This window comes from Crotalus tigris, unplaced genomic scaffold (assembly GCF_016545835.1).
Source record: "Crotalus tigris isolate CLP2741 ecotype Arizona unplaced genomic scaffold, ASM1654583v1 scf7180000024439.5362192, whole genome shotgun sequence".
Taxonomy (NCBI): Eukaryota; Metazoa; Chordata; class Lepidosauria; order Squamata; family Viperidae; genus Crotalus; species Crotalus tigris.
The window spans coordinates 697715-724064 of record NW_024100609.1 but is presented as its reverse complement, the minus strand read 5'-3'; the positions used below and the strand labels follow the sequence as shown (position 1 = coordinate 724064).

Sequence of the window (26350 nt, the reverse complement as noted above, 5' to 3'; positions counted from 1 at the left end):
TTAACAACTGTGGCAAGAAAGGTCGGAAAATAGGGTAAAATTTATTTAACAACTGTCTTGCCCAGCAGCAGAAATTTTGGGCCCAATCGTGGTTGTAAGTTGAGGACTACCTGTACTGGCTGAAGCAAGAGTACCAATAGTCCCCAACACATCCGGTCAATACTCCTATCAATAGGATGCAGACCATTGGGATGGGAGACCAAACTTCAGAGACATGATATCCTTTCATCCAGATGCTGAAAGAAGTAAATTTACTGTCAAATATAAGTCACATGAAGATCTGAGATGGGAGAATAAACATCAAATAAACATCAAAGATACTCAAATTACTTGAAATAATGTTATTATCTAGTATGCCCTATGAGAAGTCAGTATCCACCATTACTTGCAGATGTAGAAGGGCAAAAGGCCAACCAACAGTGACTCCAGGTCCTGCTTCATCAACTTGGTCTCTGCTAAAGCACCAGGCAATGTGCAATTAGCATATTTGTGGTCAGAAGTAGATGAAGAACATTACTTCCACTTCTGATCAGATAAATCAAAAGTTAGCTGAGATAATATGATATTGAATTATGTACTGAAATGTTAGTATATGACTTTACTAGGAATTATAGTTGCATTGAGCATTGGGGGGGGGATTATACTGAGAAATTCTATCTGTTTTGGAGAAGGAAATGTTTTTTTTTTTCCTAATGAGAGGATGAAGCAATATGTACTACTATGGCATAGATTTTATGATATTTTGCAATAATGTTTTGAATTTGTTTATACCATGGGGAAAAAAGGAAACGAAATCTACCTTGTACAGTGTATTATGTTTATCAAAACTCACTAGATTTCTTTTTCTTTCTTTTTTCCCAAATGCTTTTCTTTTTTCTGTTTCTATTTTTTTTAAGTTTAAAGATTGTTTTGTTAATTGTGTAGGGGGTTTAAAGCATATTTACATGGTTTGTCTATTTCTTTTGTAATTTGTAAATAAACGTAAAAATAAATGGAGGTTTTTTTAGAAGTTTGAATAAAAATATCTTGTCCCTAGAATCCAAAATGTATGCAGCCTTCTTTTAAATATTCTCTTGAACAAATTTGCCAAAAATTGCTAAAAATGTAAATGTCACGCCTCTAAATTATGACAGCTATGGAGACATCTTTGAGTGAGTTCTAAGATGGCGGCGCCTGGATCAGCTGCGGCTGCATTGGCTCTCGAAGATGAAATGTTTTGGGAGGGATATAAGGGATATAGGCCACATGATCGGGAAGGTTTTAATGGGTTTGAGCAATGTGGTGGAACTAAGGTAACATACGACCGACAATCTTTGCTGGCATGGCGTGTTTCTAGCTGTTTCGGAACTGTTGGTGAGACCGTTAAAAGTCGTTGGCACTGTTAGAATTTGTTCTGCCGACAGAAAGATCTGACTGCTGGCCTAGCGACGGATTCTATTGCAAATCAGGGCTGTTTCCAAGGGAGGCTGAGGAGGAGAGGTCCCAGGGCTTATGGAGCAAAGGAACTGGATGAGGCTGTCGGCAGGTCCAGAGGAAGAGGAAGAGGCTTTTGGAAAAGTTGGTGGTGGTGGCAAATTGCTCCAAGGGCGAAAAAAAGCAAGGCCTCTTTAAGGAAAAGGTGGAAGAGCCAGGATCAGAAAAAGGAAAGGAGACAAGGTTGTCATGCAGGAATACAATCTAATTTGAGGACTAATCCACACAGAGCTCCATGTCCTGTTTGCCATCATTCGCTCCCTAGAAATTAAAATGGACAATCTGAAACTTCAGCTGGAAGCCACGAACAAGGGGTGTATATCGGAGGTGGTGGCCCTTTGAGAGTTGTATTCCACAACATTTCATTTTGGTGTATGCCAATTGGTTGATTGAGTCAAAGTGACAATAAAGTTGTTGTTATTGTTATTATTGTTATATCGAATGCACGTATCCATTAACGGCTTAGTACTAGTAAGAAGCTATTTAAGACTGTGGTCCTAGAGAACTAGGACCATTCTTTTTGGGTTGCAAAAATCTGAATATCTGCTAATTGCCAGTCAAGAGACAGAGAAAATCCTAACATTTTGCTTCCATCTAGTGGTGACCTGGAGTTTTGCTGCTCACCTGAGCTAGCACATGTTATATGGAATGGCACAGGAAAGCTAGAATAAATAAGGAAGACTAAATAAAAGTAGTTCCCTTGCTTTTGGAGAAAGAGAATATTTTTCCCACTGATGCAAAACCTGTACCTTGATTTGAAATTTCTGCATGACAAAGGCTGAAAAAGAAGAGTAGCTGCAGATCAGGACACAGAAGATGCATAATTAGCTCAGGATTTTGTCATCAGGTTAAACTGAGGAGGTGAACACAATTTAAAAGTGCATTCGAAGATTTATTTTAAAAGAACAGTTGAATGAGCAAGCTATTTCCTGCATTAATTTCCCAACTAATGTAATTATATAGCCACAAGCTTTGGCGCCTGATCAGTTAATAGAACAGCCAGAAACAAAAAGCAAGATAAAAAAGGAGTCTGAGCATACCACATTAATACCATATTAATCATCCGCATCTGATAGGAGTAAATGAGCTTTATTGTGGTTTCTGTTTTGCAAATCAAATTTGTAGCCACAACTGATGCAGCTACACTCTGGTCCTCAAAATATACATGTTTTGTATTAGTATTTCTGTATTTTGTATGGAGATATTAGATATTTGCAGAAGAAGCCTTGTTAAATTTATTTATTTCCCTCCCTCTCTCCCCCCACCCACCTTTGCATTATTCTCTGTTTCTGGTATTGTTTTAAACTGTCATTTTATACAGAATGAAAATCATCCAGCTTTGGAATAGTTTAGTGGTAGTTTCCCTTCTTGCCTCGTAAGAAAATCAGTATAATTGTTTTTTTCCCCAGCAAGCTTTAAACAAGCATAGGTTTTTTTTTGTACCTATGATACCACGAAGGACAGGTTTTTCAAACTATTGTCCCTTGTATTCATGAAAGAAATTACAAATCCACATATTGTGCTCTTTGCACAATTTCAGGATAAGTGTGTAGTCAAGAAAATGAGACCAATGATGAGGAAAAAAATTGGTTATATTGAAAAACGTATGGATTGATTGGCAACAAGGGTGAATTGGCTCAACAGATGCAGTAGTTCATTCTCCACACTCTTGGCATAACTATACTAGAAACAAGCCTTAGGAATGAGGAAGAACCAAGATATATTCACATATGCAGACTCTTAGGTAAAGTGACAGAGTATTGTCATGAGAGCTGTCATTCATACTTTCAAGTCAAGAAGTTTAATTATCCAGTCAGTAGCACATCTTACAAAAGCAATGGTCCCATAACTACCTAAATAGGCCTTGATTTATTTATATAACCAGGCAGGTAGTAATTTACAAACTCCAAAAATTCATCCAGCCAAAACTGAAACTCTTTTAAGTCAGGGATTTGCTCTAAGCAACAACTATGAAGAAGAAACTTGCCAAGATACATTACAGGTAGTCCTCGACTTACAACAGTTTGTTTAGTGACAATTCAAAGTCATAACAGCACTGAAAAAAGCGACTTTTGATTGTTTTTCATACTTACAACCATTGCAGCGTCCCCATGGTCACGTGATCAAAATTCAGATGGTTGGCAACTGATTCGTATTTATGACAGTGGCAGTGTCCCAGGGTCATGTGATCACCTTTTGCAACCTTCTGACAAGCAAGGTCAATGAGGAAGCCAGATTCACTTAATAACCATGTTACTAACTTAACAACTGCAGTGATTCACTTAACAACCATGGCAAGAAAGGTCATAAAATATCGCAAAATTGACTTAACAAAGGTATCACTTAGCAACAGAAATTCTGAACTCAATTGTGGTCATAAGTCAAGGACTACCTATATTTTAATTGCTATTAGTACAATCACAGATCTCTTGAACAAGAAACCTATATAGACCGGTGCTTCAAGAAATATATGTTCACATTAACTATTTGGTTGAAACTCATCACTTTATGTTCAATTACACAACCAAACAAGAAAAACAGTTCATGCTCTGAAAGTTTTGTTAGAACCACATCTCCCAGAATTCCTTGGCCAGTGACTAAGAATTCTGGGAGCTGCTGTTCTAACCTATATCTGGGGAGTACAAGATTGGAAGAAGTTTGCATTATTATGTGTACAGGATAGTCCTCAGGGGAAAAAAAAGGCTTCATGGTTATCTATAAGATGTATAAAAGATGATCCTCCACGTTTCTCCCCCTTTCATATAAAAGTGTTTAATTTAATAAGGTCTAGGATTTAAAGAGCAACTTCCACGTGATATTTTCTGTCTTTTGAAAGTCTGGAAAACAAGTCCCTGAGGCATGCGACATTTTTAAAAAAATGCCATGGAAATCCTGTTCAAAAGCAGCAAGCTTTATGAGATGAAAATACTTCCAGGCCAGTCTTCTGCCTTTATTCAATAAAATCATGAGAATACTACTTCAAAATTTACAAAGCTATAAGCAATATTAGGTTAAAACTGGTAGGTGGCAGGAAAGAGTTAGAATTCTCTGTATTTCTTTGCTGCCATTTGGTGAATGTCCAGACTTTTCTAATCTAGATCTGATCACCCTAAACACTAAATATTAAACCAGCCTTCTTCAATCTAGAGGGTGGGCAAATATATGGATTTTAAATCCCACAAGCAACCAGCCAGCACAATTTCAGAATTGTGGAAGCTTAAGTCCTCACACCTGGAAGATGCCCCCTGGGTTACTGTAGGGGAAACTGTTTTAAACATGCTTATTAATCATCTCTGCCTTCTTGTTTTTGTATAAAGCACTATTACTACAATGAATTTTGAAAAAGTGCATTCATTTGTACACACAAGTGCATTCATTTGTACACACCAATTCATTTGTAGGTTTAAACAGTTGCCATGCAGAGCTGAGTCTAAGGGTATATGGCAAAAAAAACAAAATGATATTATAAATTAATGTTTGAAGATTATCTCTAAATTTTAAAAACTCATGAACTCTATGTTAAATAAAGAAAATTAAATTCTTGAATGCAGTATATAAAGTCAGTGACAATGAGGAATACATCAACATTAATCTGTGTTCAATGAAGCTGCTGTGTATAATATACTTTGGCACTTGAGTTGTAAAATTTATTGATTGATTAAATTGAACAGCACCCAGAATCCCTCTCTGAGAGAGATGGGTAGTTAAGAAATAGGAAATAAATAAATAAACAAACAAACAGCCCAACATCAAGAGTAGAATGTCCTTGTAACTTAAGGAGCCAGTGACTTACTCTGTGGTAGTTTTTCCATGCTAACTTATAAAGCTGACTTGAAGGTTTTGAAAGGCAAGAACAGTGTCTGCCCCATCTCCTTCATCACCTCCTCCCACTCAGCTTTCTTTCTGCCTCCCTCTGGCAAAGGTTTTGGAGAGTCTTTTCTTTAAATGAGTCAAACAATAGCCTCATTAACATGAAAAGTTAACGTAAAGCATGTACAGGCTTTTTTCCACTCTGGAGGCTACCCATACACTCTATGAAACCAAAAGTTTTCTTGACTGTCCCCTTGGCCTCTGTGCCAGTCCAATGCAAGCAAGCATCATTTCCATAAGCAGGGATCACACGATCACGTTGAACCCACACCCTAACTACCAAAAAGGCAGCAAAGTAAAGGTACATATCTAATATGACAAATTAAGCATGCCGGACATGAACTTTTGGTCTTAATTTCACTAGGTCCTACTAAAAGATGAATGGTTAATTCTGCAAAACAATCCTAGAGATTTCAGATTGAGGTACTTCCCCACTGCAAATTAGGGGTCCAATGACCTATATCAGTGGTGGCGAACCTATGGCACGGGAGCCAGAGGTGGCATTCAGAGTGCTCTCTGTGGGCACGCATGCCGTCGCCCCAGTCCTAGGCCTTAAGCTGGGTTTTATAAAACCTTTTCGCTTTAGGCCTCCACTGCCATGTACAAAAAAAAAGGTTCAATCAATCAGTCAATTTCAACTTCTTGCGGGGAAAAAAAAGATCTTGCAAAGTTGGAATTGATTGATTGAACTTTTTAGTCCCACCCAGTCTGCTGTTACCACTGCAGCCATGTCCAGCCAATGGGCCACACCCACCCGGCACCCAACAATGCATAAGTGGGTTTTGGGTTGAAGTTTGGGCACTTGGTCTCTAAAAGGTTTGTCATCACTGACCTAGTTCAATTTTAAAAGACCTTCAGGTCAATAACTCTGAACTTAGATGATGTGTGAAAAAGCATAGTTCACTCATTCTGAAAGTAACTTTTGTCTATGTCTGGGTGCCATTTTTAAAGATTTTAATTTCTATCCAGGAACTGTGAGTAGGGTGGGGATGAAATCTTAAGGGAAAAAAAACTGTAAGAGCCCAGAAGGATTTTAAAAAAAATTGTTCTGACTCACATTTTGGCTTATGCTGCTTCATGATTGCCATAAATCCTAGCTCTGAAAGAACACTAATTTGAACATAATTTGCCTCTTCATCTTACAGAGTATATGGCTTTTAAATGCAGATGTTGCATTTGACAACTGAATAAGCAAAATGTAATCTTGTGCATTGTGGATCTCAATCTTCTATTTGCGAAAAACATTGGAAACTCTGAATGCTGGCTGACCATCCTGCCTTCTTCTAACCAATTCCATATGGAAAATGCTGAAGAACTACATGAAGACTCCCCTTTTGTCCAGCAAACAGGCCCCCTCTGGGGAAAATGTTTTCCTGGCTGGAGACAGGTTTCAGCACAAGATATAGCAATAATATCATTACTAGGACTTGTAAGAGTTTTACAGGCAACAAGGGCAGTTCCATTTTTTTTAAAAAAAAAACTCAACCAACATCATTTCTATTTTTCAAAATCCCACAATGTTATTTTCTAAAAGAAGGAGCTAGTAATAACAAAATCAGTAGCTTCCCTGCAGAAGTTTGGATTGCATAAAGAAGAGTAAAAACCCTCCCACTCCTTTTGGTTTCTCCTTACTGATCATGAAGGCTTCAGGAAGCCATACTGAATGTTCGTTCACCTGAATGAGCTTACCAGTTGCTCTCCGATCCACGCCTTGGCCAGATCTAAGTTTTCTTCCAAGAAGTGTAATTGGCCCCCATGCAATTTACTGTTTAAATGCCAACAGAAGACATATCTGAAGAGCCGAGGTGGCGCAGCAGTTAGAGTGCAGTATTGCAGGCCACTTTAGCTGACTGTGTTCAGCAGGTCAGCGGTTCAAATCTCACCGGTTCAAGGTTGACTCAGCCTTCCATCCTTCCGGGGTAGGTAAAATGAGGACCCAGATTGTTGGGGGCAATGTAAATATATATACATTGCTCACTGGTGTACACCACTTAGAGAGTGCTTGCACTTAAAGCGGTATATAAGTCTCATAAATAAATAAATAAATAAATAAATAAATAAATAAATAAATATCTGTTCTACTCTGCATTCTTAGGGAACAAGTGTCCCGAGTAAGCTGGTGGCCTTCTCGATTGACATTTAATTGCCAATAAAACTACATGGATGTGTCCATGAACTCACCAGGAGTTGACATGGTCCATTGGGACCCTTCTCTTTTATCTTTAAATGAACTCTGTTGAAAATGGTTGTGTTGCATTGCTTTATGGTAGCTCCTTTGTTGTCACTGTTTTTATCTTTTTGCTATTATTAAAGTAATACTGTGATATCACTGGAAGGGGCCAGATGAAACGTCATGGCCTCTTAAGAATGGGAGTAGTTTGACTCCCGCTGCCATGCTCCTTTTCTTCCCTTTCTCTTTTTCAGAAACATAATTTCAGGGTTGGCAGAGCTACAAATTGCCTAATCCTGGTTAGGACCAGAGTAATCATAAAGTGAGAATTTGACTTACAATCAACAGCCTAAATCCAGAAGCATCTAAGCTATGCTTTGCATTCACTTCTATTGAGACAGAAGCCTACAACTTTCCCCATAACTAGGGAATCTGCTTATGCAATAAGGACCACAAAAATGAGACAAACATCTAAGCCACTAAATATATAGACACTTAAGTTAAGGATGATTGAGTAAATGTGCCATTCTTCTCTCTTTGTGGTAGAGATGTTAGACTCACACTGGAAGGACTGAAGGTCCTATCTCAAACCTGAGTGCAAAGGTAGGGAGTGATTCTCAGCCACTCATCCATCAATCAAGTCAACCAAATCTACCAAATTTGGTATCACACTCTGATAATAGGATTGGAAGACTACTTGAACTGAGCTTTCAGCATGAGAGAGCAGTGCTATCAAGGAGACTTTATTTCGACAGATTTCAATATTTTCTTAACAATTAACATTCTCTTGAAAATATCAGCTCGAATTCTTGGAGCTTATCTTAAGATAGCAGATTTTGAATATGCCTCCTCTCACAGCACTTTTTGATATCTGAACATTTCATATTAAATCATTCACATCAAAACTCTTTTTAAAAGTTGTGGGAATTGTGGACCAACTCGTGTGACTTTTGTGATCCCACCCATTTTTCATTATTGTTCATCTACTGTGGCTTTAATGTGAGATGCAGCTTAAACTGTCCCAAAGCTGTTCTATCTGGTGGGTGTGAAGTATTAGCCCAGTCTACTGACTTAGATGGACCAATGCTCTGCTCAGCTCCTGAAGCACACGCCCTGCCTAAACCAGGTTCGGTTACATTCATGTATTTCACTTACCAGATGGTTCTTGGCTAGCTTCCTGCAACAAGCTCAGTTCCTCAGAAAGTTGCTTTAATTTAATTTCTACTTAGAAATAAAGAACTGAGGTTTATGTTCCATGGCAAAACTGCTGCTGAAATGAAGGATATTCTCAAAAGCAGGAAGAAGTCGCTGAGCTAATCTGATGTTACTCGAGTTTTTCAGTAGGTCTAAAATAGCCAGTTTTATCCTTGCCAATATAGTCCCTAGTTAGATAAACACAAGTAATTTGAGTGGTAGAGTGTGACTTTTCTTAGCAATAAAATGAGAAGTAGCATTAGAAGTGAGGCCTGCCCATTTCAGTTTGTTGTACATAAAATGAACTGCTTCATCATTAATGGTCTTGGTCACAACATGCCACCCCAAGAATGGAAAAATCAGTCTCTTAATTCCCAATGGCAAAATACCAATCAGTGGGCTGTAAACCAGGGAATATGGTCATTTTTTTATTTATTTCATAAGCAGAGTTCTAAATTAGATGATTCCTGGGGGACAATTAGAAACTAGCCATATGACTTTTCTTCCCATGGAAACGCTATTAAGCTTATTACACAAATTCCTTCCAGGCTTTAGGAACAGAGGCTATACTTGACAGAGTCAGGAACTTTCCTCCCAAAGCCGTTTACTCTGTTTTAATGAGGCTTGTGAGCTCAGAGAGTTTGATTAGCCTGACAGGAGATTTTTTTTTTTTCATCACTTTCCCTTTAGCAATTTTATCAGGAGAGGAGAGTTCCTGGTCATAGAGTAGCCGAAGCATTGACAAACAGAGAAGCCAGCACAGGATTGGGAATTTGGATGGAAGAACATTATTTCTAGTAGAGAGCAAGTAATTCCAAGCCAAATATCCTCCAATTTGTATCTGTAATTTTTACCTGTGTTATGGGAAAAAATAGAAGGAGAAAGGAGTATTAGATATGTTCACCTCCTTGAGTTGTATATAGAAAAAATAATAAAGTTGGGATGAAAAATAAATATCCAGTCCTCCATTTCACAAGGCCTAGATGGAGAAAGCTCCTAAGGGAAGGTGGTAACTAATATAAAGAATCAACATCAAACACAATTTTGAACTGTGACCTCAGCTACCTGCTCTCTAGGTCTGAAAAGCCCCAGGGGATGTCATGCGAGTGGCTTCAAGTGGTGGTTAATTCTTTGAGTGAAGAGGTTGTTTCTTTATCTCTTAAAGAGGACTAGTTTTGCCCCCTCTTCAAGAAGCCACCACTGGATGCCACCATACTGGAAAATTTTCATCCAATATCTAACCTCCCCGTTTCAGATAAGATAGTTGAGAAGGTGTTTGTTCAACTGATTCAGAGGGCCTTGAATGAAGTAGTTTATCTGGAACCTTTTCAGTCATGGTTTACACCCAGGTATGGGACAGAAACAGCATTGATTGTATTTTTCGAAGATCTATGGCATGGGTGAGATGACATTGTGCATCAGTTACTCAATACCATTGACCATGCTATCCATCCACTAGCACTGTTGTACTAGTTTGTCCACTTTCCCTGGGGTCAGTTCCAGTCAGTGGCGATTTGGAAGGGAAGACTATGCCCTTGACTTCCTACTATGTGGTGCCACAAAGTTCATACTCTTAATTCTCCTGTTTCATGTCTACCTAAAGCCATTGGGAGAGCACATTCATCACCCTAGGAAAGGGTATCATCAATACATTGATGACACCAACTGTATATCTCTGCCCCTAGCAAATGAAGCAATGCTGTGAATGGAATGCCTGGAGAGTGGAAAAGTCTGGATGAGGCGCAATAGGGTTCAAGACTGGCAAGACTGAGTGGCTTTAAATGGGTCCTACCATTTCCAGCACTATGCCATCTGGGGTGCTGGATGAAGTACCATTGCTACAGTCAGACCAAGTGTGCAATATGGAGGGCTTCCTAGACTCACAACTCCTGCTAGAAGAGCAAGTGGCAGTTGTAGCTAGGACAGCTCCTTCCTGAATTGAGAAGTTCTGCTCACAGTCATTTATGCTCTGGTCATCTCCAGATTGGAGTATTGTAATGCACTCTACATGGGGCTGCCCTTGAAGAGTATCCAGAATCTTGAATAGATGCAGGATAAAGCAGCATGAGCAGTTGTGTGCTCCTAGAAAAATACATATTACACCTCTGCTCTGTAAGCTACATTGGTTGCCAGTTTGCTTCAAGATCCAGTTCAAGCTGCTGGTAGTTTGATTTTTAAAGCTCTCCCCAATTATATCAGCCCATCCCAATAGATCTGTCAAGGGAGGCATGTTATGAATTTTATCAACCAAGGATTTGCATTTTGTGGGACCCAAGAGGCAGGACTCCTCTGTCATGGTGCCCAACCTTCTCCCCTCTGAAGTTAGGCTTGTTCCTTCTCTGCTATTGTTTAAGAAAGTCCCTCAACACCAGGATATATCATAAGGCCTTGGAATCTTTGGGAACTGGAGACATTCCTAGAAGCTCAACTGTGATTGATATTCTTCCTCTCTCCCTGGCGTTTGTATAGTTTAATTTTTTTGACGTAGTTCTTCTTTTAATAATCACTTTTTATTCTTTTATAATTATTTTTTCATTCAGTTTTTGTATGTTGCCCAGAGTCACTTTGTGCGAGATGCTTGGCCATATAAATATGACTAATAAATTAAATAAATAATGCTTTTATATGTCTAGTTATAAAACAAAACATTTTGCAGGGTTTTTGTTTTTTTTTTAGAAAATGTGAAATAAACTAAAAATGCAAGGAAACAAGTTATTTGCCTGAAATGTCTGGTTTTTGTCTTATCTTTTCAAAGACACACACAGTACTGCTTATGTGAATCATCTGTAGCTAGGATTTGTCACATATATTAACACACATTTTATGATACATTTATAACCAATCCCAAGCTGCAGTTAAGACATCTTTTGTGGCCTGGATGAATTGTAATATAATAGAAATTCAGAATGTGTGAATTTCCTGCTAATCATTGCATAAATGGGACCCAATTGCAGCCAGAAATTATGTTCAAAATTACATGGCAGAAATGTACAGCTTTTCACACCAAAGCAATACCCTCAAAATGGCTTTTGTACAATTATCTCAAAGAGCTTGTCTTTCCTTCCTGTAGGGCACCATTCAGAGGCTGTCTTCTTTCTCTTAAATAAAAAAAGCAAGAACAGAGGGAGGGAGAGAAGGAAGGGGCAAAAAAATATATTCTGGCTCAGAACAGCTGAATAGGTTTGAAAGACCACTGTAGCTGGCCAGTGATAGTTATTCCCTTACTGAGCTCGGAGACAAAGCCATTAGCCACAGGTATTCTCCTTTTCAAGATTTTTCTTTCCAGATGAGAAAGCATGGGATATGACAGCATCACATTGGATTTACCGGGGCAAGCAGGCAGGCAGGCAAGCAGGAAAACGATCCAGACAAAGGCAAAAGAAAGTAACAATACCGTAACTTTTTAAAATGCTCACCCCTAACCACAGGAGTTTTGATGGGGTGAGAAACAAAGGAGATAATCAGAGAAGTATACATCTATTTCTTGGAACAGAACTTCTTGGAAAATAGAGAGCAAGCAGTATTTCAGCATTAAAGAATGACTGCATAAATTTAATGAATTTCGGGAAATAGGGGTATCTTTACATAGATAAGGCCACCCAGCTGGCCTCCTGAAGAGAGACGTGGCTTTCTGATCCCATTCAATGCATAGCTTAATCGTCATAAACAATATTTTGAACGTATTAATACAATAATGGCTATTTTTGATTTTGATTTAATTAAAATAGGTAAAAACGAACTTATTTCTTGTGTATCACTTTTCAGCACCTCTGTTGCGGCATGAGAATGTCCCATCACGATGGAGCTGTGAATTTTGAGAATAAATCTTAAAGTGAATAGGTATCAACTTGTGTCCAATTACAATTTACTGACTAGGATATATTCTTAGCTTCATCGTGGAACATCATCACTACCTTTTATTCACTTTCTTATTGTGTTTCTGCCCTTTTTCCTGACTTGTAGGTCATTTTTCTTTGTGCCCTACTGCACAAAGTATTTTAGGAAGCTTGAATTAACTGGTTTCTAAAGTTCACTATTAAATTTCATGTTTTTCCAGGTTCTGTAGCAACCCTAATTATTTCAGTGACCACAATGGTATCTTACCCAGTGCCAAAGGATAAAATGAACCACATTAATAATAAGTGCCAGGTGAAGATCCTATCATTTGTCTAAGTTTTTAATGAATAGCAAGTCTTACTTTATTTTCGTGATTGCTTGCTTATTTGATCTTTGTACCTATTGCTTTGTGCAGTTTTTCTACCATTCAATTTTTTTTATCTGCCATTGTATTATTATCTTCTGATGGTTCCTCCTAATACTGTTATTTGTCATTATTCTTGCTTATACTATTTCTGTTTAATTGTCTAGAATGTGTTAAAGATGGAAAAGGTTCGACATTGTTTATATAATTGTAATTATTGTTGGAGATGGCTTGAAGGCAAAAGACACTGCTGAATGCAAAAAAAGAAAAGAAAATGGCTGTTTAATCTGGTCCAGGGAGTTTTCTTGCCTCAGTGCGCAAACCATTCTGATCTCTGAAACTATCATTTCAAAGTTTAATTGTATTTCTGCTCTTTGACAACAGAGTTTATAGCAAGAGACATCAGTGAATGACCTGGCCTTACAGCTAAGACATAAGCTATTTTCCCCAACAATGCTAATTGTAATGTAATATTTGCAAAATCTTTTACTGGCAAATGCATTTGGAACCAACTTTAAGCTGGAATCATTACACAAAACCTTGCCAAATTTTTGGACATCTATTTCTTCCTCATTATTATGATTATTGTTGTCATCGTTGTCATCATCGTCATCTTATCCCCATTATCTTGATATAGTGAGTCGTAGAGAGACCGAAATTTTGCACATACTTTCATGTCATTTTGGGTATTCTGAACAAGGGAACAATCCTGCTATGTTTTTAGAAGTCTTTTTATTATTGACCATCCAGGATCAAAGATACAACAAGGATATGCAGAGGAGCTGGATGATGCTGATACTCCAGGCCTACTTTTGAGAGCTAAAAAAAAAAAAAAAAAAACAAGTACTGTAACTTTGTTTGTCGAGCTTGATCTACCAGAGGAGAGGTGAGGCAAAGTCTGAACCTTGTTATGGGAAAGAAATATCAGAGGATGCAGCTTGCTCCATCATCAGCTGGAACAAATGAAAATGGCAGGAGGGATTTGCTCTCTCTGGTCCTTTTACTGTGTTTGCCCCAAAATAAGACCCAGTCTTTTATTTATTTATTTATTTATTTATTGGCTCCAAAAGACGCCATAGGGCTTATTTTCGGGGAATACCAATATCAGGGTGATCACCCTGGCAGTGGGACGAAATGGTGGTGTATCGGGATCGCCTGCCTCCCCCCCCCCATCCCTCTGCCTCCACCTGCCGCCAGAGCCACCACGCAAGCCTCCCACAAGCCAGGCAGCCACGCAGCACGTCTGGATCACCTGCCTGACACACACACACCATGCCTCTGGCCTGGTGGTCACAGAGCTCGGATTTACCTGTGCTGCATGGGCTGTGGCTGCTGCCGGATATTGTCAGCTCCCACTTGCTCACTGCCTACTGTGCTGGCCATGCCCACCCACCCCCAGGCTTATTTTGGGGATAGGACTTATATTAGGAGCATGCTAAAATAAACAGGCTAGGGCTTATTTTCTGGTTGTGTCTTATTTTCGGGAAAACACAGTATATGCTTGCAGTTGTCCGATAAAGTTTGGCTACCTGACCTTGCCACTGAGGGTTGAGGAGAACTCCAGGACTTAGAGGTAAAGAGCATGCTTTGGCTAGAATCCTGCTCAAATATTTTTCTCGATGGGCACTTAAGCAGGGAAGAAAGTATCTAAGAAACTGGTTGCGAGTATTGCACACTGAATGACAGTGCTAGAAGTGCATCTTGCAAAATAAAGGCAGGATTGAATAATCTTTTCCCAATGTTTGACTGAGAACTAAATGGCTCATAGAAATGTGTACCTTTATTGGGAAAGGAGAGATCTTGCTCCTGGAAAAAACCTGCACAATTATAAATCACCTTGTTGTACTGGGAAAATATCAAAATGGGAAGAAATTGGTTCTTGACAATGGGTTATACCTAAGTAACTGCAAAAGAATCTGAGTGGTCAGTTTTGAAGATCTTATTGCTTTAATCTTCCCAGTCTGGTACCAGAGACTTTTGAAAGTGTTGAAATGGTAATTGGGAGGAAAATATCTCAGATATAGAGACTTAAAACAAATTACAAACTGAAGGATCATTCCTAAAGTGGGAGACTGGATTAGCAAAACCAGGAAGGCAGATTCATGCTTTGTTAGACTTGAGAGAGTGGTTTTATGGAAAAGCAGACAAGCACCAGGGAAGATGTTCAAAAGAATAAATAGGAATTGATTGTCTGGTGAATGGATTAGATTTAGCACTGGCTCTCAAGAGTTTTGCCTGGCAAAATTCTTTCACTGCTAGTGTTATTATGGAAATGGTTGGATAAATTCGCAGAACAGGCAATTCCAAAATTCAGATAGAGAATAGACCTGATCTTCCAGACCCAAATTCAGGCACATCAGTTATACCAGCTAGCATAGCCAATTCCCCCCTCTGCTTTCAGTGAGATGGAAAAGTATAAGAATAAAATACTATAAGTCATCCATTCACACTTCTTTCTTGACATGTAATAGGATATGAGTTCTCACTTTCTTAGCTCCACTGAGAATTGCTCTATCTACTAGTATTAATTTATCTGAAAGAAGAACCTTGTTGAGATTTGTACTGAATATTTGAATGCTTATAAATAAAGCTACATTTATAATATAAGGTTTTCCAGTATGGAAGTAATGTATTTCTTGCATATTTTAATTGCTTGTCTCCTAACAGAATTTTGGAACCAACCTCCTGAATTTAACCAACAACCTAAAATAATATTGGCATGTAATCGTAAAGATATCTAAGGGACTGGTTTGGACAAAACTCAGCAGCACTTTTTCGTGCGGCTACTGATAAAAACAGGATCGCCAACATCCGATAATGGATATAGCACAACAAGAAGAAGAATCCTAAAGATAAGTTTGAAAAGGCTAAACTTGAAACATTGTATATTTATAGCCACCAGATTATGCAAGTGGCCAAATACATTTGATGTTTAGATCTCTCAACAGAAAAATATAATTTAAAATATTGTGATCTTATAAAAAATAACTCTGTAAAATATCATTGAACCATAGATGAATAAGGTTTTGTCAAAACACGGACTTTATTTGCAATATTTTGGAATAGCAAATATCTGGACAATACTTAACCACATGCCTTCCATGTTATATTTTGTTCCTGCTATTAAGTTAGGTTGCCTTACTTTCCTGGAAAAAAATGGGCTCACAGCAGCTACTCTGTGCCGGTTTCTTTGCATATATGCAATTATTTTTTATATTAGTTTACATTTATATGAAAATGCAGCAAAGAAAACAATCCAAACCAAAAGGTGAATCATGATTATTGCTAGAATATGTCTACTTTCTTGCATGGCTGTGCAGAGTCCATTAAAGCTAGGTTTTCATTGTGAGCCCTCTGGTTACCAAAGATTTTGAAAAGATCAATAATGTAGTTTAGTTCAGTGATGCAGCTAAATCATCTTTGCTCAGTCGTTGTATGAGTTCTAAAGGCTGGGACAAAGCAGAGTCATCAAGGTGAATCTGCTTCTTGGGACATAAATCTGAAGTGCTGTAGACATAATTGCAGGTATATTTACCCACTTTCTCCATGACTGCACAAGGGTGAAAGATTTTATGTCTGAATTTTTGTGTCCTGATAGTACGTATATTGGAATGCAAATTTTTAGTAAAAAAAAAAAAAAAGCTAAATTTGATGGAAAAACAATTATTGACTCAGATTCAAAATAATAAAGATTGCAGGAGCATTCTTTAGGTTCAATAATCACAGATTTATTTTCAGTAAAAATGGAACTCATTGTGGTACAAGTAGAGAAATATTATAGAGTCCCCTAGCATTTGCCTAAAAAAAATCAGTATTTTTCCATCCCCAAAAAGTATTTGTTAGATCATCACTTGTAGAACAATAGGAATACCAGATGGAGGGTAGAAAAATCAAGATGACCAGTAGATAGCAGTAGACTATTTTGTATCTCTTTCCCACTGTCCAGTGATTGTCCATATTTATAAAGACTCAAGGTGCCCTAATCTAGAAATTAAAATATATCATGTAAAGTAATATCAACCAAAATGAGATTAATCTGAATTGATCTTCATTCTCAGAAGACACTGAAATGCTATGTTAGTACAACTCACTAATTTCTTGTTTGTAAGCTTGAACTTATGTTACATACCATAATGATGTAAGGATGAACTATAGCTTTTGTTATTGCAGACGCGGCTGTTGCCATAATCACTTATACCCAGCTGTTATACCTCTTGTCTCTCAGTCCATCTTTTATTCATAGGGGAATAAATTATTATGGAATTAGTTAATCAATCTTGACACTTATCTGAAAGAATTAATCAATCAGTTCCAGGTCTGTTTACCAGGATGTTCTCTCCAAGGGACCAATAAATTATACATAAATACCTGACAGCAATTATTGGGAAGAGGTAGAGTTACCAGACTCAACAGAGGACAGACTTCTGTGCCTTTAATTGTCCTGTTCCGTATTGGAGTTGGCAACAAACAATACTCTGCTTGGAATTAAATCTACCTGTCTTATCAAGTCAAGATGCCAGGTTCTCCAAGGAAGTGTATTCTGGGCATGCACACATATGCACAGATTTAAAAAGGACCATAAACCAGATGATCTGTGCCTTCAACTGTCTATACACACACAAAACAAACACACCTGGTCATACCTTATATAACACCTGGTGAGCAGAAGGATCATGTGCACACTGTTTCTGATATAATTAGGGGTTATTAAAACTCAGATATAGAGAATTAAGGTGCCCTGTTCCATTAAACAAGTCCCAGTTTTCCTTCATTTACTTGCAAGTGATATGGAAAATCCTGTTGCAGGCCTGCATCAAGACCATAAAATTATGAATTAAGTTTCATTGTAGGCATTCACAGAAGATGTGTAAGTATTTCACCACCCAAAACATTTAATGAAATAGAGATGTCTTTGAACTTTCTATTAAGCTGTCTTCCAAAATGTATTTCAAATACTGGCTCAATCCTCTAGGACAGTATTTCTCAACCATGGCAATTTAAAGAAGTGTAGACTTCAACTCCCAGAATTCCTCAGCCAGCCATGATTCAAAAGATTTCAGAAGACTCTCACAGAAGCCACACCAAGTTTTTCAACAGCTTTATACCCCAAAGTCAAAAACTCTGTGTGCATTTAATCTTTTCTGATTAGAAATGAGAGATACACCACAATCTTATTTTAAATGTTACATTATTTAATGTAATGTTTAATGTTAGGTATCTACTTTAAACATAAATAAATGGACAATATTTCTATTTCATGAAAATGACACATTTATCAATGTATTGTGACTCTGTGTATTGCAAGTAGGGTTTCCTATCCATTTGATAAAATGCCTGAAATTGATAGAGCCTTATTCACTTCCTTCTATCTCCCAAAAAGGAGACAGAGATTTCTCTCTCTTATACCGAAGGATCTAGAGGGTGCTTGAAAATAAGTGGTGCTACTTTAAAACTTATTTTCCTTTCTCATCCTAAGTTATGATTCTGGGATTTTGTTCAATACTAATATTAATTTCAAGGCAAATATATCTTTCTGGTCTGGTAAGCTATTGTAACAGTACTGCTGTAATAATTTATACCTTGAAATAGTCTTTAAGGTTTTTTGTATTAAGATTGGAAAATCTTAGATGTTTTCAAGCCCAAGGATAATGGAAAACTTCTCATTTGGGAATATTTGTACTCTTATTATAAATTTACCTGAAAGCACAGTCCTTTAAAAACCTCCTGTACCTATATAATCTATGCCTATAAATAAGTAACATGCCAGCTAGCTTGTCATCTGCATCTACATTCTACAAATCACAGATAAGGAAGAGAGAGACTTACCATATAATTTGTTATGATAATGAAGGCAGAGACTAGTCAGTTATTACTGGTAAATAAGTAGTGATCCTTTCATCTGCTGTCAAGCATAGTGGCATGAATTATGGCCCAGAAACCTGCTATCAGCTCAATCATTTCCTGCCTCAGACAATTTTTTTTTAAGTGTGTAGGGTGTGTATGTGGGGAAAAGATGCCTCTGGAACTGATAGGTGTCTGATCAAAGGGCCCAAAGCTGTCAGAAGCCAGCAAGACTTACCAGCCCAGTTGCCTTTGATCTCTGCCTAGTCTAAGCCAAATAGTCTATTTGTCTGAAAGCATGAATGAACTGACGTTGCAATCTGAAAGGGAACAAAATAGCTTTTCAGATGGTCCTGTTTTGGGAGAAGCTTAATTCTTGCTGAGCACAGCAAAAAGAAATTCTGGAAAATGTATTAAAGATTATTTCCATAAATATCTATCCCCAGACTCCACCTGGAAAAGTTTGTTTTTTCCCACCTTAGAGGAAATGAGTAAACAGGAATGAAAAACAAGGTAGGACATGCAACCGTTAAACTAAATATCTGCAGTAGAGTGTTTAAAAAAATAAGGAAAAATGTAATATTTCTAGGGAAAATATATTCACAACATTTGCTATACTCATATGGTTTGATGTTTCTGTGAAAAGGACAATGGAGTTTTATTTTTATTTTATTTTTTTTGGAAATATTAAGTGTTTCAAACTGAATGTTTTTCACAAGACTAATATGGTCTATTTTGTTCCTGATGTTACAGAGACACCAACTTTATTATGTAGTCAAAATGATGAAGAATTGTAGGGTCATATAAATTTTATAGCTAAGAACCAAGAGCCTATTCCAGGAAACTTATTAACACACAACCAAGATTGTTAGGAACATTATAGAGTCTTTGGACTTCAGTATGGTGCTGTAAATGTCTTATCAAAACCTTTCCATCAATGAGTTAATTCTGATAAGTCTTCTCCAGACATAATCAGAGGTACCAGGGTCACATTCTGGGAACTGCATGCAGAATATTCCACCACATTGGAGAGAAAGCAGTTGCCAATTTTCTGTTGACCAAAATGCTACCAAGTGTAGCGTATATTTTTTAAACTTCCTTCCTTCCTTCCTTCCTTCCTCCCTCCCTCCCTCCCTCCCTTCCTTCATATTCTTCATACAATAAATAAATAAATAATCACACTAAAGACAGCAGACTCTTACTTTTGCCCATGAAGACAAAATAATTCAGTTAGACCATTAAATTGGAAGGCAGCTAGTAAATAAGACTCAGCTCAAGATTTCCTTATTCCTAAAGAAAACATTCCAAGGTTGTTGTCTCACATGTAAAAGCCGATCTATCCATAGCATAAAACCAAATTATGGTTATATAGGTTTGGGCTTACTCTTTCATATAAAGCCAGAAAAGCATGGTTTGTGAACCATGGATTATTGTTGAATCCATGAGTGAACCCAGGCATTGTGGCTGATCTGGGATTAAAGCAAATTATTGCTTAGTGTGATTTAATGCACCTAGCCACAGAATCAGGAGTGAAAGAATCCAACAAAAACTGTAACATATGATTCTGCTGAGCATGTATTTCAATCTCCTATTTGTATTTATTAAGGATTTATTCCTTCCGATGCCCAAACCGTCGTGTTCACTTACTATCATGAATATGATATCTATTTTCCTCACAAATAATATTATATACAACTGTACATGTAAGTAGGTGTGATCAGATTATGAATTATTAATATTGTTGTATTTATCAGCTAGTCAGCCCAGGGTACAGAATTTGTAGTTATCACAGTCAACAACAGAAAGATTCACACATTAATCAATATTATTATTGCCTTCCCATATATCATCTTTCCTTGCCAACAGTTGTACAAAGTTTCTTTCAATATTTTGGTTACATTGGGATCCAATTGATAGCTAATACCAATAACTGTATTTTTTTCTTCATGCATCAAATATAAAATGTATGGAAAAATACACAAGAGAAGGAGAAGCAATCATGCTTAGTTATCAACACACATTTTATTTTATTTATATATCAAATTTAGAAACTGCCCATCTCACTCACAAATCAAGTTATTGAGAAAGTGGTTATTACAAGTTTTCATGTAAAGCTTCTTATCTCATCCTGCCACAGAAAAATGTTATTCAATATCTTTAAGAATAAATTATGAGTCATGACAAATTTTAAGAAAATTACTGTCTGTATCTCATATTTGGATTTCCACAGATTTTAATTGAGGCAGAGGGGTTAGTTTAGACCCTTCTTTCTTCCTTGTAAAAGGAACACTATTTTCAGTCATTATATTAGATTATTGTCCACTTGAATTCTAGTCTTAAAAAAGTGATTCAAAGAAAGTTAAGAGATAATTAAGACAGAGGAGAAATTATACTTCAAAATGGAGATAGTAGCTTGCTGTTTTTTTCTTTGAAAAAAATAATGAAACCTCTGGAACCGTTTTAACAACTAAAAAGTGAGATGAATATATACAAATCAATTTCAAAAGCTTTTTTTAAAAAATTGTTGTCAGGTTTTTTTTTTCTTTTGAATAAAAAGATAGATTTCAGCTTACCCATTCTAGGGGTTAGAACTGTATTGGAGATGTGGTGTGGAAGCCAAGCCTCGTTCTATGTTCCAACATGTCCCAAAGCCTCTGAAGTTGAGCAGGATTGTCTGCGGGAATTGTAAACATACATAGCTGAACTCCCTCACAAATACTTGCAAGCTTTTGCAGTGAACATGTGAGATTACAAAGATAAGAAGTATACAAGTGGATACAAATAAATAAATAGCACGCATATGAGGATGTAATATTATAGGAGTGGCCTGTGCATATTAGTCACAATAGATCAAGTGTGCAACTTAATCACTTGCATAAAGCTTTTGTCTCCAGCCAAAACTGAAATTCTATTGATTCTAACAGAAAATAAAAATATATCTTTTTTTACAGTTTGGGACCATAATACATATATCTTACCCTATGTGTTGTGTATTTTCAGATAATGTGAAAGCATTTTTCTATTTTTTTAAACACTATTATTAAAATATGTGAAAAGGGAAAGAAGAGCATCAGACTAACAATATAATCTTACACATGTCTCATCAGAAGTAAGCCTTACTGAGATCAGTGCATCTTGCTCTCAGGAAACTGGGTGTACAATTGCAGTTTAAAAAAAAAAAACTTTTTAAAAAAACCCCAAGCATGGAACAGATGAGGTTGATGTGATTATTCATGGAATAATTGACCTCGAGGTAACTCATTCCAGAGCTGACTCTTAAATTAAAAGATAAAATCAGACTGTACTCAGTAACTAAACTCAACATTCAAGGCCAAATTACTGGATTCTATCCCAGCCAAGAGACATCCATGGTCACCCAGGCAGTGCCAGGACCAGAAATGACTGATGGAGACTTCACATCTGGCCAAAATAGTCAGAGGGGTTGGATCAGCATACTGTATAAGGCCAAATAAAAAGGTTTCTCTGTGTGTGGCAGGACACACAGGCATGAACAGCTGGTTAATGAAGGACTAAAACAGGAAATTACTTGATGGTGCAATGATGGCGCCACCTAGAGGAATGCAGAATTTTTTTTGTCCTCTGTGCCAGGTTCTGTACAAAGATACCTTAAAACATCATACAAAGTTCATGGGGTGAAAAACAAACAACAAACAGCCAATTGAGTTACCCAAACGTATATGAAACTTCCACTACAAACTAAAGAGTTTGTAGCCCCCCCCCCTCTCTCAATTTCCAGTGAGGCAGCATAATTCACAGAACAATATTTTATATTCATAGGATACTGTAGTTTTGCAGCAAAAAACTGTTTTTCAGTTAGATTGCAGAGATCTTATGCAGGAAACATATCAAGGAGAAGGTTCAAAGATACCAGAAGATATTGGGTGCTAAACTACATGGGCTCACCTTTATAATCAGGCCAAGATGTAGCTGCTTCATTCCACTGTTCCTGTTACATTGAACTGATGCTTTTCTAAAATGGTTCACCCTAGGATTCATAAAAATTATCTGCAACTGTTGTTTGCATATATAGGAGCTTTGGAGGCAAGCTCATCTAATATGCATGCTTTGTGCTTTTTACTGCAAATTTTCCTAAGCAATACATATATAAATTTATCCAACATTTTTCAAAAATATATATTTTCTCAACTATGGTACATGCTCTTACAGAACTCTTCCAAATACATATTTTCCTCATTTTTCATAAACAAATACGGACTCTTTGATGCTGATTCTGAGTAGAATAGTTTTTGTTCAGTGCTGTGTTTTCAATTCATTTTAGTAATGCTTACAAAAATTTTTCCCAGAGAGATTTATTTTTATATCTTTAATGTAGATTGTACAGAGGCACAAGCCATGTATATAGAGACCCTTACATGCAATATATATTTTCAGAATGCACAGATAAGGTATGGTATGTGTTTTTTTTCAGTTGCAGTCTGACCAGAAGTGATCACAACAGATCCTTTTGGTTTTCTTTTCTGCCACCACCTCCACCACACCCTTACAGTATTATCATTGTTCTGAGGCTACAGTCATCATTCCTGCATTCAGGATGTAGTGAGTGACCTGTAAAAGTAGCAGCCCAAACAGATCTGTCCTAAGGTAGATCCCAGGTCTGGAAAGATTGAAGGCTATTATCATAATATGCCACTTTACAGAAAGAGCCAAACGTATGCATTTGAGTTTGCTGAAATCATTTCTCACTAAAATTATATAGATGTGATGGTGATAAAGGATCTGCCTTCTTTGAAATACTGTGAATACAATTCTCCAGAAAACTACCACATCAAATTTTAAAAACCATAATTTGGCCTAATAAATACTTAGAAGAATAAGAGCTTCTTGTGTTTGAAGGCAAATGCTAAATTGTAACTAGACCTTTCTGCTGAATTTCTGCGTATATATTACTTTGGGCTATGTTTTCCTTCCTGCTTTGGCACCAAGGGTACTAACTTGAGTCTAACAACTAGAATATGAATATAGATATGTATGTCTCTCTCTCTGTGTGTACGTATATATGTATGTATGTGTATATATGTATGTATGTGTGTGTGTGTGTGTGTGTGTGTGTATCCATAACATGTCTTTAGTTTTCAAAGAAAAACCCAGGAGGGAGAGGGAAACTGTACTGCTGTGTGCACAGGTGTGCTCAGACCAACTAGAAAATTGAAATCCAATTTTAAAAGGCAATATTTGAAACAATTTAAACAGGTTCTGATGCTGCTACGGCTGAAATAGCACAAGAAATGACTTCAAGAGCTATCTGCATTTTCACTTCAATCTGTTCAGCACAAACTATCAATATGGACTGAAGTGGAAAAAAACAAACTCACGGGTTATGTCATTTCAGTCCTAACAAATGCTAAGATTATTTCCAAGTATGCTATTTAAATAAAACATTATTTTCTAAGAGAGAGAGAGAGAGAGAGAGAGAGAGAGAGAGAGAGAGAGAGAGAGAGAGAGAGAGAATCAGAAGTAGAAGCAGAAGCAGAAGCAGAAGCAGAAGCAAACTTACTATATTCATTTACGCCATGTCTCAGCTGTGGCTCTCCATGTGATGGCAAATACTGCTTAGCCATATCAGGTTTGCAAAGCGCCAGAGTCTAAAAATCAGTCTGGGATTTATCAAATATTCAGAAGAAGATAAAGGCATCAGATTTAGTCAGTAAACCAGAATTGGTTTCCAAAATCTGTCTGGAGGTTTATGAAACAATGTTTCAGCAGGTCAGTTGAAAGGCACAAGCAAGCCCAGATATTCTACATAATATAGAGGCATGTTTCCAGCATAAACACTTCTGAAATGAGGTTTTACAAAGCCGGAGCTCCTAAAAGCATACCAAACTGAGGACCAGCATGAAAAGATTGCTATTTTATCTCAGGCCTTAAAAAAAAAATCCAATGAAATATTTTCTTGTGGAATAAGAATGTGGGAAGATAAGGTATTTAATTATTGTTATTTACTCCCCTATTTTTTTCCTATTAATTTGTCAGAGGAAGAGCGTTAACTGTACAAGTAGTCCTTGGTTAACGACAGTAATTGAGACTAGGAACTCTGTTGCTAAGCAATGCCATCTTGAAGCTCATTGTTACATGATTTCTCCAACTTACAACTGCAGTGCCGGCAGTTCCAGTTGTGGTTGTTAGGCTAATCTCTCATGGGTTGTTAGGTGGCTATATCACATGATCACCCTTTGCAACCTTAACTTTTTGCTTGTCAGAAGTTGGCAGCGAAGGCACAAATGACAATCACATGACTGCAGGATGCTGCAACAGCTGCAACTTCAAGGACCAGCTATAAGAATCCTCATTGAGCACTGTTGTAACTTGGAACAGTTGCTGAATGAATAGTTCTTAATTGAGGACTACCCGTGGTGTCAAAGGAATAGCCCTTCTGTACACTGAGAAGTAAGAGACCTGGCCCCTTCAATTTCCATTTCTAAGATAAATTAAAACATGAAATTTTCACGGCTGAAAAAAGTAAGAGTCTACATTTAGGCACAGGTACAGTATAAATGGTACCTTGCTCAATAGTAGCAATTGTGAGAGGGATCTCGGAGTCCTAGTGGACAATCACTTATATATGAGCCAGCAGTGTGCTGCAGCTGCCAAAAAAGCCAACACAGTGCTAGGCTGCATTAACAGAGAGATAGAATCAAGATCACGTGAAGTGTTAATACCACTTTATAATCCTTGCTAAGAACACTCTTGAAATACTGCGTCCAGTTTTGGTCACCACAATGTAAAAAAGATGTTGAGCCTCTAGTCTAGAAAGAGTACAGAGAAGAGCAACAAAAATGATCAGGGGATTGGAGGCTAAAACATATAAAGAATGGTTTCTGGAATTGGGTATGTCTAGTTTAATGAAGAGAAGGATGAGGGGGGACATGATAGCAGTGTTCCAATATCTCAGGGGTTGCCACAAAGAAGAGGGAGTCAAGCTATTCTCCAAAGTACCTGAGGGCAGGACAAGACGCAATGGATGGAAACTAATCAAGGAGAAAAACAACCTAGAACTAAGAAGAAATTTCCTGTTAGAATAATTAATCAGTAGAACAACTTGCCTCCAGACATTGTGAATGCTCCAACACTGGAAATTATTAAGAAGAGACTGGACAGCCATTTGTCCGAAATGGTATAGGGTTTCCTGCCTGAGTGGGGGGTTGGACTAGAAGACCTCCAAGGTCTCTTCCAACTATATTATTCTATTCCATTCTATTCTATTCTATTCTATTCTATTCTATTCTATTCTGTTCTGTTCTGTTCTGTTCTGTTCTACTCTACTGTACTCTACTCTACTTCAAAGTAGATTCAATTAGTATCAATTACTTTTCCTTTCACACATTACCTCTATGAGTCAGAGGTACCACAATATGAATATCAAAATCAGTAAAAAAAAATCTGGCATGTTTTAAACCCTGCCCTGTTTTTCAGGCAATATTCAGATCACTACATTATTTTTTAAAATGTAGCAAATTTTGTAATTGTTAATATTTGTAATAGTTCCTAATATATGGCACCTACTATTTAACTTCATCAAATGCATAGAACTGTTAGTGTAAAATTTTAAAAAAAACATTAAC

The 26350-nt window shown here is 37.2% G+C and overlaps 1 long non-coding RNA gene across 5 annotated transcripts in view; it reads right to left on the bottom strand.

Moving 5' to 3' along the window:
• Nucleotides 1-26350, bottom strand: part of LOC120302874 — a 92623-nt gene that overhangs the window by 53490 nt on the left and 12783 nt on the right. For all 5 annotated transcript variants that reach the window (XR_005555254.1, XR_005555255.1, XR_005555252.1 and 2 more), the window contains one exon: nucleotides 21323-21423. This is a non-coding gene — a long non-coding RNA (uncharacterized LOC120302874). The remainder of the gene's footprint in view (nucleotides 1-21322; nucleotides 21424-26350) is intronic.